Source organism: Macrobrachium rosenbergii, chromosome 9 (assembly GCF_040412425.1).
Source record: "Macrobrachium rosenbergii isolate ZJJX-2024 chromosome 9, ASM4041242v1, whole genome shotgun sequence".
NCBI lineage: Eukaryota > Metazoa > Arthropoda > Malacostraca > Decapoda > Palaemonidae > Macrobrachium > Macrobrachium rosenbergii.
In genome coordinates this window covers 45,454,520-45,467,455 of record NC_089749.1, presented here as the reverse complement: position 1 = coordinate 45,467,455, position 12,936 = coordinate 45,454,520, and the positions used below count along the sequence as shown (strand labels likewise).

Sequence of the window (12,936 nt, the reverse complement as noted above, 5' to 3'; positions counted from 1 at the left end):
TCCCTTTTCGTTTAAATATTCTACTGAACTGGCAGATGGTCTAGATAACAGTTGCACTGCTAATTTAACGCGCTGTCTTTGGTGACCAGTTACATTTAAATGCATTTCATTGATCTTATATGCAGGCCCATATTCTGTTTTGGTTTTACTAAGCATTTGTCGTATGCCAGCATCTGAAATACACTCTCCATTGTTAAGGAAAAAACCAGTCAATAAAATTATTTCTAACTATTTTGATTAAATGGGGAACATCCGAGAATACAAAACTTCTCTTTCCGCCTTAGGATATTTGAAAGATATCCTATTTTCAAGAGAGTCATTGTTAAACTGTTTTCACATACGGAGATGTACCCACTGGTCTATGTATGGCTTTGCTTTTGGAAAACAAAGGTATTTGATATTCGAGCTTTTCGTTTTTTCACGTGTGTTAGAACAGCCAAATACCGCGCAGTTACCAGGCATTGACACTGATAGAATGAATGAATGAATGAATAAAAAGATATATGGGCACACAGCAAGTCCTGTTGTTTACCTTACATCTATGGGTAGCAAACTGAAGCATTGTTTTGGTTAACCACGTGTGTGAGACCAAGGGGCGTGACGTCAAAGTACTGCTGATTCCAGGACCACTTATAAGTGGGTCCTGGGTGATTCGTACCCAAAGTTGGGCGCTGGCTGACCTATATCTAGATTCTAGAACGTGCTACGGACCTACCAAGGTCATAAAAGATGCTCGAACTTAAGTACTCCGTACCTGAGGCTCTTCCCGGGCAGGCTTCTGAAGCCTATACCAGCGAATTTTACCCACCTTACCGACCCATCATCGAGTCAGTCGGTACCATTTAATTCGAATTACCTCTTCACCGTGAATTAAATTTCTGACACACATCGGGGACGAATCTCGGTCTCCCAAGTGAAAGACCAAGGGTATTTCCATCGCCACCGCCTTGGCCTGTCACTTGGGAGACAGAGGTTCGTTCCCGTTGTGAGGCAGAAATTTATTTCTGTGAAAACACGTGCTCGTGTGCTCACTACACACACACACACACATGTGTTTGTGTGTATGTGTGTACATATATATACATATGTATATGTATGTAAGCGAATCCCACAGGAAAAAGACAGGCAGAAGTTCAGTACCAAGCGCTTTCACGTTTATTGTGCCCCGACGATGCGTCAATAAACGTGAAAGCGCTTGGTGCTGAACTTCTTACCAGTCTTTTTTTGTGGATTCACTATGTATACACTGAAGTTATGTGCATCTACTGTGATTTTTAAGCGTATATGTGTATGTATGTATGTATATATATATATATATATATATATATATATATATATATATATATATATATATATATATATATATATATATGCAAAAACCTAAATTATCAGCGTAAAATATTAGTTGGGTAAGCTACCTTTACGGGACACTGACAGCAAATAATTTGAGTACATAATGCCTTCATCTTGAACATATGTTTAATGCATAGGCCTTTATGCAAGTCTGCACACATGCCTGAACTCTGCCATGTTTTCACACGGATGTCATCAAGTTTTGTAAACGAATAAGTGGTTTATCTTTGATCATAATTTAGAGGAGACCCGTTTGGTTGTGGTATTTACATTCCAGTAAAGAAAAAAAAAAAGAGCGAATGGTTATTAGCAGCTGGCAACTCTGCAAGACCGGTCGAATAAATGTGAAAGTTCTGTTCATTTTCAATTGGTTTGTTAATTTGAATTATTTCTTCATTTCTTTATTTATTGCAGTGTCTCACGATCACATTTTCTAGCAGGTAGCTTATTTAAGTAGTCAGGATTTTGCGTGGATTCAATTTTATCACCTGTGTTCGATATCATGCTTATTTTGGCGGCAAGATGCTAAAAGTTGCCAAAAAGTGCGCGCTCGTGTGACAAAGCCAGAGAGAATTGTGTGTAAAATATTTCGATAATTATGTATTTTGGAGTGATTTGGTATAATTGTATTTTAATAGAATTGTCGAAGTTCACTGTTATAGCCTTACTGTTTTCGTCACGCATATTACCGTTCATTAACTTCAGCTCAATCTAACACTTTTGATGTTAGTGATACAATAACAATATTCCCGTTAAATCTTGTGTTGGTGTTAATGATACAATGACCTAATATGTCAATTTGTAATATTCGTTTTTTTTTAGGGTTATGCTTTCTCTACATTGTATCAACAATATGTATTTGTGTTTGCCAGTCTGATCTAAAGATAAGTGAACAGATTTATTATTAGGATTGTTTTTAAATTTTCAAGGGACACTGTGCCTTAGGATTGTCAATCGGTTGCTATTATTAGCAAGCTCAAAGACCAAGGGCTCATACATCGGAAAGCAGGACAGCACAGAAAAGGGAGTTACTATGGAAGGAATAAAGTATGAAAGACAAATGCCAAAGAACAAATATGATAAATAAATAAGCTACAAAACAAAGTAAAATAAGCTGGAAAAGAAAGGTACATGAACTGCAGAAAGTAAAAGTAAGTAAGACAAAATACATAATTGAATAAATAACACCAGAAATAAAAAAAATAAACAAGACAAACTAAATGAAATTAATAAGAAATAAACACTGAAGCGGGACTCGTGTCAAACTGCACTAAACTTGGATCATTATTGAACGGCATAAGGGCATACACTGCATATCCCTTACAGCTGCCAAGCATTTTCTGTCATTTTCCGTTGGATAGATCCTGAGGTTAAAAGTGACTAACGAGGTCCCACCGAGACTCGAACTCGGATTGTTGGATTCAGAGTCCAAAGTGCTAACCATTACACCATGGGACCGTGCGGTGCTAGAGTATGATACCCTATCGTTTTCTCTTACCTCGGTCGACTTTCAAGGCAGTGCCCTTCCTCTTGGATATTGCTCATCCTCTCACCATGCTCTTCCTACTTCCCTCGGTCACATGTCTTCCATCCGTAATTTTTTTTTTCTCTCATATATCGTTCGTAAAGGAAACAGTATCGCAAGAAGCAAAATAAAATAAAGATGAAGTTTTTATATATCTTGAGAGTAAGAATTCAAACCAGGAGTATGACGCGAACATCAATGGAACCTGTTTTGTTCTAAGAGCAATGTGCCACTGCTTTCCTATAATGGTGGTGTCGCTCGGGTGTGTCCCCCGATTGGTATGTCGATTCCAGAGGTCCATAGCAGACTTCTTGGACCCCTTAACGCTTTCACACACTTGCGAGCCGCCTACAGGTAAGGACCCATGCTGGCATATGCCAGCCTAGTCTAAACCAACCCACCACCAACAGGTGTATTACTACAGTAAGTGCACGTCGGAGAGCAAGCACTGAACTATAATGGTGTCACATGAGCACCTTTCATGTTTCCCTCTTAGCAACTTGTTGCCAAATTTTGCACCAGTTCGTTCCTGAAGTATTCATCGTGTACTCGTCTTACACTTTGAGAATGACTGATGAGAAGGCCAGAAACGTCAAGAATCAATGGTCTTTGGGTCAAGACAAAGCTCAGGTATACACCAAGACAGAAATAAAATTGCCTTGGATACTCAAATGCGTTTAGGTTTATCTTCTTACTGAGATGATCTCTAGTTACGATACCTCATATATCGCCCGTAATGTCTTTGTTACCTGTCTACATGAGAGATTGCCCGCTTATAGTGCAATAACAATAATCGTGCATTTTTTCATCATAAAGGCAGTAATGTTTTGTCCGTTTAAATGGCAGTAAGAAAAATTATGCGTATTCACGTTGAATAATAATAATAATAATAATAAAATAAAAGTAATAATAATAACGGTAATATTGAATATATCGTACCAGTGTACACCAAGCACACACAAGCTCGGGTATAGTGTTGCAGTATAATTATGATAGAACCCATTATTTATAATGTAATCATGAAAATAATAATAATAATAATTTGTTTAATTCTAAAAGTAACAAATAGTTGGGCGCATTCACTTTAAATAATGGTAATGACAATAGTGTATCGTGATTGCCTCATGATCTGTAACACTGAACAAGCAAGCAAGCAAGCACACGGAACTGAGGGCATGATTTTGTACTATGGCACCGTGGGCCAGGTAGAGTGGTCCCATGGTGTAATGGTTAGCACTTTGGACTCTGAATCCAACAATCCGAGTTCGAGTCTCGGTGGGACCTGACGGTGTTGATTTTGTATAAATTTGAATGTTTAAATAAAGGAATGTTAATGGATTTCATGATTATTTCAACTCACAGATAGCAAGACATTTTTACGTGACTATTTTAAAAATGGCCGTTTATAAACGTGTGCGTGTTTCTGTTTGCACTTGAAACTCCGACGTTTGTGGTCACTATCACCCTCTCACGCAACAGGTTTTCCGTCCTTTGTTTTAGTGGAGAATAAATTCTTCTTTTTCCTATTCCTGTTTGTGTAAGAATAATCTCGCGTGTTTCAAGTGCAAGGAATGAGTTGATTGTCTTTTCTTCCTTTATTTATGGGAAGAACATTGTTCTTTTCTTAATGCTGTTATTCTTCATCTTGCTGTCGACGTGGCGAACAACATTTTCTTATTTACCTACCTTTCTTTTCACACACACACACACACACATACATACATTACACTTGTGTGTATAAAAAACAATACTTTATATTATTTTTGCTATTTCCTTGTCTTTCGCAAGGAGTTTTCTCCTCTATTTCTCTTCACAGGAAATGAGCATAAAACAGCCACCAGATATGTAGATATATAATATAATTATTGATCGTTCTGGGAAATGTTCCCTCAGTGAATAACTTAACGTTTGGAAAACAGAGACAGAGAGAGAGAGAGGAAATTAACTTTCATTAGAGGTCACTGAGAGAGAGGGATGGGGGGGGAGATGGAGAGAGAATATTTTATATCTAATTAAGGGTTTCACCCAGGGGGCTTGAGGATCATCTCGTCGAGGCTTGCGCATTTTTCTTTTATACATTTTGATGGACTCCGATATCTGTTTTTCATTTTATGATGTCGAGATAGAGCGAGAGAGAGGATTGACAGGAGAATAGGACTGTTGAAATGCATTGTGCCGAAGAGTTATTGCTCTGCCCTGTGCGCCGACGTCCATTTTGGCACGTAGAGTCGTAGACTAAGTTAAAGTCATTGTTGAGGTATTCTTTTTCATGCTTTAATTCAATAGTCCCCGTTTGCTTAGGGTTCTTTGCAGCGTCCCCTCGGCCCCTAGCTGCAAACTCTTTCATTTCTTTTACTGTACCTCCGTTCGCATTCTTTTTCTTCCATCTTACTTTCCACCCTCTCGTAACAGTTGTATCGCAGTGCAACTGCGAGGTTTTCCTTTTGTTACACCTTTCAGATCTCCTTTACTCTCAATTTTCCTTTCAGCTCTGAATGAACTCATAGGTCCCAGCGCTTGGCCTTTGGCCTAAGTCTTATTTTCTTATCTTAGCTTATCCTAATTCAGTAGTGTAATTATGATACTATAGTATCAGAGGGTCCTTATGTTGGCGTTAGTACCTGTATCATCTAAAGGTGTTTCAGCCACATTTGGAAGAAATCTTTCTGGAAAACTGATTATGTTAATTGGTATTAGAAAAATGATTACGCTTATAAGTTATCCATAACGTATGACCAAGATCCTATTCATACACTGCAAATAAAACAATTGTTCCCATAAAAATATACTTTATATATCATTATTCCATTGGGTGGGAATTTTTTAAATACAGAGGCCGGTGGGACTGACAACCTAATGGCCCATGTTTCCCAGTCCCAGTGGAAACAAGAACAGTTTTCAGTTGTTTTGGAAGTAGTAACAGTAGTAGTAATGGCGGTAGTATCAGCAGTATCCCTTTAGCAAATTTGAACTTGTTTTGCTGAGTTAAGGGCAGCGTTTGGGCGGAGGCTGGGGAGGTCCCTGAATATTTGATGACGCTAACAGCTACGCGAAGAGAGAGAGAGAGATTATAATCAAGGAAGTTGAATCTGCTGACAAATGTAGGAAGGAAAGCTACAAACGGGCTGACGGACAGAAGTAGAAAAAAATAAAACAAATTTACAAATACTTACAACGACTTGATAACAACTACACACAAATAAACAAGCAAACAGACAAACAAACAGGATGCGGGGGATTAAAATAAAGAATGTAGGTGCTTTAAACAGCAACAGGAAGATACAGATAACTCACCGTCAACCAAGTCGATGCAGTGAACACCTACGCGTGAAGAAAGATATAGACAGACGGACAGGAAAAGAATAAAATCAGGCATTTTGAAGCCGCAGAGAACTACGCGAGTCATACGACTACTTTAACCAGATCAAAGGTAACCGGCTCTTTCATTGGTTATTTAGCGTCTCTGGAACCCATCGGCTTTGATAAAAGGAAGGGCAAATGTGCTTCACATCCGTGGGACTGTCAGCGTCACTACTTCGAGAGTGCCTACCTACGGGCTGTCATGAGAGAAAGAGCCCGTGCTGACTTACGACCAGCTTAATGTATAGCAGCAATGTATCATCGCCGAAGGTGGGGAGAGGGAGGGGAATAGTGCCAACAGTGTACCTTACCAGGAACTAGACGGTGTTCTCAGCTTACTGTCGGCCCCATTTTTTAGCCCCTTTACCTCTATTCCTCTTCATTCTTCCCTCTTGCTGTCCAGCTTCTCTAATTATCAGTTCTTAATGCAACTGTGAGGCTTTTTTCCCAGTTTTACCTTTGGAGCCATGTACTCCATCTCATTTATTTTTCAGATTTCTGTCTTGCTGTCCAACCATTTATGCCCCTTTTTTTTCACTGTCTTCAGCGCTGAATGGTTGAAAGTGGCCGAATGCTTGGCCTCGTAGCCAAAATTCCAAGAATCCAGTTCAGTTACTAATCATCCTGGCTCTTGCGAGTGTTAGTTGCTCATGAGACTTTTTTCTGCTCGAAATGTTTTGGGAATTTTCAAACGTTGTAGCTCATAGAATAGTAGTTATAACTGGAGGGTGATGCGGGGGACGTAGGGGAATAATTATGGTTGTCATATAGGCTGAAAAAGGGATAAGGAAAAGAAGACTAATAATATGCTCTGCCAACCATATACAACTGGCTGGACTGGTGAAGATAGTATATGCATGTTTATATGTTCATTATACGTGTCTATATGTTCATTATATGCCTCCCAAATTCCGAAATACAAAAACAAGAAATAGATGGGATCGTCAAGAGTGAGGCTCTGATATAGTGCGTGATTGAGGCTCTTGCGAGAGGCGAAAATTGTAGTGTGTGTTTTTTTTTTTTTTTTTTTTAGATTTTTCACCGTGGATCTCTTTGGTTTACAAAAAAAAAAATGGCAATCCCTTAGTCGCATCCATGTATAAATATATATTCCAGAGATGTTACAAGTAAGGTCGAGTGTCTATACGGCGGTCCACAACTTTCCAGTTCTTGTATCCCATAAGTTTGTGTGCTGCCTGCGATTTTAGCCATTTATAATAATAATAATAATAATAATAATAATAATAATAATAATAATAATAATAATAATAATACCTCAGAGTGAGCCGCCAAAAGACAGACGTGTGTTCACACGAAGTTATGCATATTCATACAAATCTAATTTCAAAGAAGCGATCTGGCAAAGGAAATTAAAAATACATACATATGCCCGAGTGTTTGTGCGTGTGTATGTGACGCAAAAGCAAGGCGGAGTATGTGCTGTGTATCGCGTAACACCCTTCAATTAACTTTCAAATTCCATTTGCCTAAATGCATTACGACGACCCCGCTACGCTCTCTCTCTCTCTCTCTCTCTCTCTCTCTCTCTCTCTCTCTCTCTGCGTTTGGAAAGATTTTTTTCTCCCCGTCAAATTGGCCGCTTAACATTATAATGTCAGCGGCGCGTTCTGTGACACGCAAGCAGACGACGGAGCGGCCGGCGATGCTGTTGAATTATAGAACGGTTCATTTGGCCGAGCTGGAACGGATGCGCTTTGGGCGACAGACAAGTCGCTTCGTATTTATGTATTCACCGTCCGTTGCTAAGTTATATCGGCGCAATTAGAGTCTCTGTCGCTGTCTTATTTACATAGTCGCTCTGTGACACGTGCGCTGTACATCCGACGTGAGCGCTTAGCGGTTTTCAACGCGCGAATTTACTCCAGCCAGGCCTATGCGACGTGTTCTTGCCCGCAAGATGAAATCGTTCTTGGTTTTAATTTTGGTTCCAGAGACTAGAAGTTTTTATTTTCCTGTGTGAGAATGGTACGGAAATGGTGAGCAGAAAGTTCCGGGGAGGGCCTAGAATCCGATGAGGATGGAGAAGGAGTTGGGTGGAAGATGGTAGACAGTGTCTCCTTTTCACTAGTAAGACAGGCACAGACCCATCCATAAAGGAAGAAAGATGGGCAAGCAGAACTTGTTAACAACTCTTTTGTCGACGAAACAGAAATTTCTTCGACAAAACTTGAGATGAGAATATGAGATTTCTATCTAATGCGTTGAAAATATTTTTCTGCGTACACATATGCAATGAATCTTTACAGATTTGAAAGAAGCATCATTAGCAGCGATAGCTAATGCACCTGTTAACTCAGCGAGTTTGCATTGCAGCAGTATCTGTCAAGCCTGTGATTGAAAGAAAGAAAGTTAAAATAAAAGGGACCGACACCTCAAGAACGAAGGTCACATCCTCTCTTAGGTGCGATGAAGTCTTTATAGGCGGAGGCAGGTGGTGAGGGAGCAGATGGCAGGTGTAACAGAAATGAGACAGTGATTGGAAGACGTTGAGAAATATCTTAGGCGTAGCCAGAAGAATTAGGTAAAGAAAAGATAGACAAACATAGATCCCATTGTCGTGACGATCTTGAGTGTTGGTTCTTGAAGGATTTGCTCCGTATCCATAATAACACGAAATGTGAGGATGTCATTTCCCGCCACGTTAGTGTGGGAAGAACGAAGCACTCTGTGCAATGTAAAATGAAGTCTTCTAGGTAGAGAACCTCACTGTGCAGCTGGGAAGATAGCCAAGGCCCACGGTGATAAATTAAGTATTTGAAGGCAGAAACAGGACACGGAATAAGGCAAACAGTAACAAAGTAGAATTTGATTGAAATGAAGATTGCCAGGGTCGATGATGCTGTAGCAAAGTAGAGATTAACTGTTTTAAGTTAGAAAAAGACATTTTAGTGAATGGAATTAACAGAAGTGATTTACCAGTTACCCCAAATTTATGGGAAAATCCTTGTCACGGTCCATGAAGCCATGAAGACTTATCTTTAGCCACCAATTCTAAAAAAATATTGGCTACTTAATAAAACTTTTACTGGCAAGACACTAAAGGAGACAGTGAAATGAACTCTTTTGACACAACCTTAATACACCCACCTCTTTCACACTCAAGGTGCTTTGTGGTTACTACGTCTTTAATTTTATATGTATACTGTACACACACACACACACACACACACACACACATATATATATATATATATATATATATATATATATATATATATATATATATATATATATATATATATATATATATATGTATATGTATATGTATATATATATATATGATATGCACCTGTATATGCTCTCACATCAGGTGCTACAGTGTGGCACGGTCGTTAGTGTGGAAGAGGAACGGTGATAATCTGATCCTTTTAAGCAGACCAGATTGTGCACAATTTTTGTTTAGTAATGCTCAGTAAAGCTATTGATTGCACTGTGTGTGTGTATATATATATATATATCTCTCTCTCTCACATATCATTTACATAACATATGCATATATATAACTATGTATATGCTGAAGCTCTTAAAAAGAGGTTTCATATTCAAGGACTAGTCTTGAATTTGTCAAGGTATAAGACGGTAAGGACAGGGTTTTAGCAGAACAGGAACAGTCCAACCTTAAGTTTTCTGTGGAATTGAATAATTGAACGAAAAAAAAATAAAAGAACTCAGGGATAGTTTCAAAATTGGCAGTAAAGAATTATATAGTACAAGAACAGAAAACTTCCAGAAATAAGAGTATTAGTTACAAGAACTACAAAACCCTATTTCGCGTGTTTGGATGCGTTTTCTGTCCCAAATAACGAGAATCCCGAAGAGGATGATTACAGAGGACATCAGCTGGATACTTAAACGTCAGACGTAAGCCACGCCCCCTAGACAGCACATTGCCAGATGTGATATTTGTTCCCAAACCACTCCCTGTTATACGAGTTAGTCTTGCCAGATGTTTCCTGGTTATGATGTGCATATTAAAAGTCTAACCAAAGTGAGTTTGCTGAGTGTTTTATCTAACAAAAAATAATCGTGGATTACAAAACTGATACCGATACTGAGACATACCATCACATTATAAAAAGAACTTTCAGATGGTAAAGAACTTTACTGATCAAGAAAAGATAAGTTAAAGTGTTATTACTTGGTGCTTAGACATATTCTCGTGAAAAGTTGGTGAACCGTGAAGGACCTTGGACAAAATGGAATATGTACTTTGTACTGTAAGATGAGTGTGTGATGAAGTTAGTCAGTCAGTCAGCTTTTCAAAATCTCAAGTAAACATGAAAATGGTTGAATTATAAGAATCCCCGAAAACTAACAGAAGTGGTGAAGAAAATGCTGTTTAGTTTTAAGTTAAAATTCAGGAGACAAGTAGACCCTTCTTGTGCAGATGCAGGAAGTACGTTACTTTAACAGTGTGGAATTCTATAGCTTTCGAGGTCTACTAATCCCTTCGTCTGCGGCCTTCGAATCCTATAGAGTTCTGTACTTGTGTAATAACACACGTCAAAAAGTTACCCTAGAAGGATTTGTTTTTTCTCATGCATTGCCAGAACGTGACTGTTCTGTTTTTGCTACAAGTTGGAATGTTGTGTGTATGTGTGTGTCTATATATATATATATATATATATATATATATATATATATATATATATATATATATATATATATATATATATATATATATATATATATACTATATGTATATATATATGTGTGTGTGTGTTGTGTGCATTAAATTCCAATGGTCACTTTTTTATCAGATACTTAGGTCACTGAAATAACCAGTATGCCCTGTTAACGTCTCAGTTTCTTCACAATTTGGATACGCTTGTCATACCACGGAGAAAGGTTACATCATTCCGATATTCCGGATGCGGGTTCGAATCTTGCCCGGCCATCAGAATTTTTTCATTTGGATCTTAGGCTACGGAGTGACAAGCTTATCCGAAATGTGGATAAATCGAGACTTTTAGTGGGCATTGTGATTTTAAGCAACAAATATCGTTAAATATCCACTTCACTATACCTTGGGAATAACTTACACCTAATGGAAACTATAGATAATTAATGCTACGTCCCCTGCAGGATTCGAATCGATGTTTGCTTTAGAAACAACGATAGGTAGTGACGCGTTTATTTGGCAAAATGCATATACTATATGTATATATATATATATATATATATATATATATATATATATATATATATATGTGTGTGTGTGTGTGTGTGTATATATATGTGTGTGTGTGTGTGTGTGTGTGTGTGTGTGTGTGTGAACTGCTTGTACAAACATCATGTGTTCATATACTCCTTGCAACATTTAATTAAGAGAAAAACTGTTACCCAGCCTTCGGCTATTCTCGTGTGTTCCAGAGCTATCGTAACGCGTTTGAGCCTCCTCCCAAAATATAATATAGTAGGGAGCAATCTTTATAACAAAAATAAAACTAGGTAATCCCACTGATTGCACCCCAGCCGTGGGTCCCTCCCCTCTCTCCAACCCTCCCTTGCTCCCCAAAAAAGTGGGCTTACGGTTGTAAATGATAGGGAACCTAGCCCCCTAAATATTCATAGAGGATTGTTAAGTAAATTGGAAAGAGTCAGATTTCGTTTATGGAAGGGGGAGCTTTGATACCAATTGCATCAGGATGAACTATTTATCCTAATATACAATCATTCTCTCTCGAAGAAGAAGAAGAAGAAATTTTGCACTTTTGTCTTTCAAAGGACTATTTACTTCCCTCTCTCAAAGAAATTTTGCACCTTTGTCTTTTAAAAAACTTTTGCACTTTTCTCCTAAGAATTTTTGCTCTTTTCTCTCTTAAGAACTCTTTTGCACTTTATTCTCTCTCTCTCTCTCTCTCTCTCTCTCTCTCGAGCAGAAAATTAGTGAGATGATGCATTCATCCCACTGCCATCCCCTCCGTATTTCCCCCACAAAGAAATATTTGCAAAGTAGGTCAGAGAGTAGAGAAAAGAAGTTAGAAAAGAAAAACAGAAAACTAGTATCGGCCCACAAGAAATAAGTAGGCCTGCACACTGTATCAGAAAGGGAAGAAATGTGTGGGGTCGGGAGTGGGCATAAGGGGGGTGTCAGGAGGCCATCTTCTGGTTAAGGGGAGGTGGGAGGGGATATTGGCATCATAGGCCTATCTTTCCCCTCACTAGGCCTAGGCTAAGGACAAGACATAAAATTCTTCGGAAGGATCTTTATTACGCTGGCCTACAGTAGCATCACGCTTTGGAAGGGTAAATGAACTCTCGAGCTCTTTTTGTTGTCCTCTCTCTCTCTCTCTCTCTCTCTCTCTCTCTCTCTCTCTCTCTCTCTCTCTCTCTCTCTCTCTCTCAAAATATGCCGCTTTTCAGTGACAAATTTGTAATCTGTTTTTGAATGCCTTTTTTTTTTTTTTTTTTTTTTTTGCATAACATTAGAAATCTGGCTTTTACCTTCCAGATTACGTCCGTAGCTGGGAAATAACCATCAGCACTAGCCAAACGCCATAAGAGGGTTTAAACTTAATATCCCTCCACTTTATCTCAGGAGATCCTCAGAAGAGGAGTTTCCTTAGAGACCTGGTGCTAAAACCAGTTCTGTAGGTTCCAGGTGTTAAAACCAGTTCTTTAGATTCCTGATGTTAAAACCAGTTCTTTAGGTCCTTGGTGTTAAAACTAGTTCA

General features: G+C 38.6%; 2 non-coding genes across 2 annotated transcripts; one reads left to right on the top strand and one right to left on the bottom strand.

The window, feature by feature from the left end:
* Positions 1 to 2,739: 2,739 nt before the first annotated feature.
* On the bottom strand, positions 2,740 to 2,811 carry TRNAQ-CUG (transfer RNA glutamine (anticodon CUG)). Its single transcript has one exon. It is a non-coding gene; the product is annotated as a tRNA-Gln (tRNA).
* Positions 2,812 to 4,090: 1,279 nt separating this feature from the next.
* On the top strand, positions 4,091 to 4,162 carry TRNAQ-CUG (transfer RNA glutamine (anticodon CUG)). Its single transcript has one exon. It is a non-coding gene; the product is annotated as a tRNA-Gln (tRNA).
* The last annotated feature ends 8,774 nt before the right edge of the window (positions 4,163 to 12,936 follow it).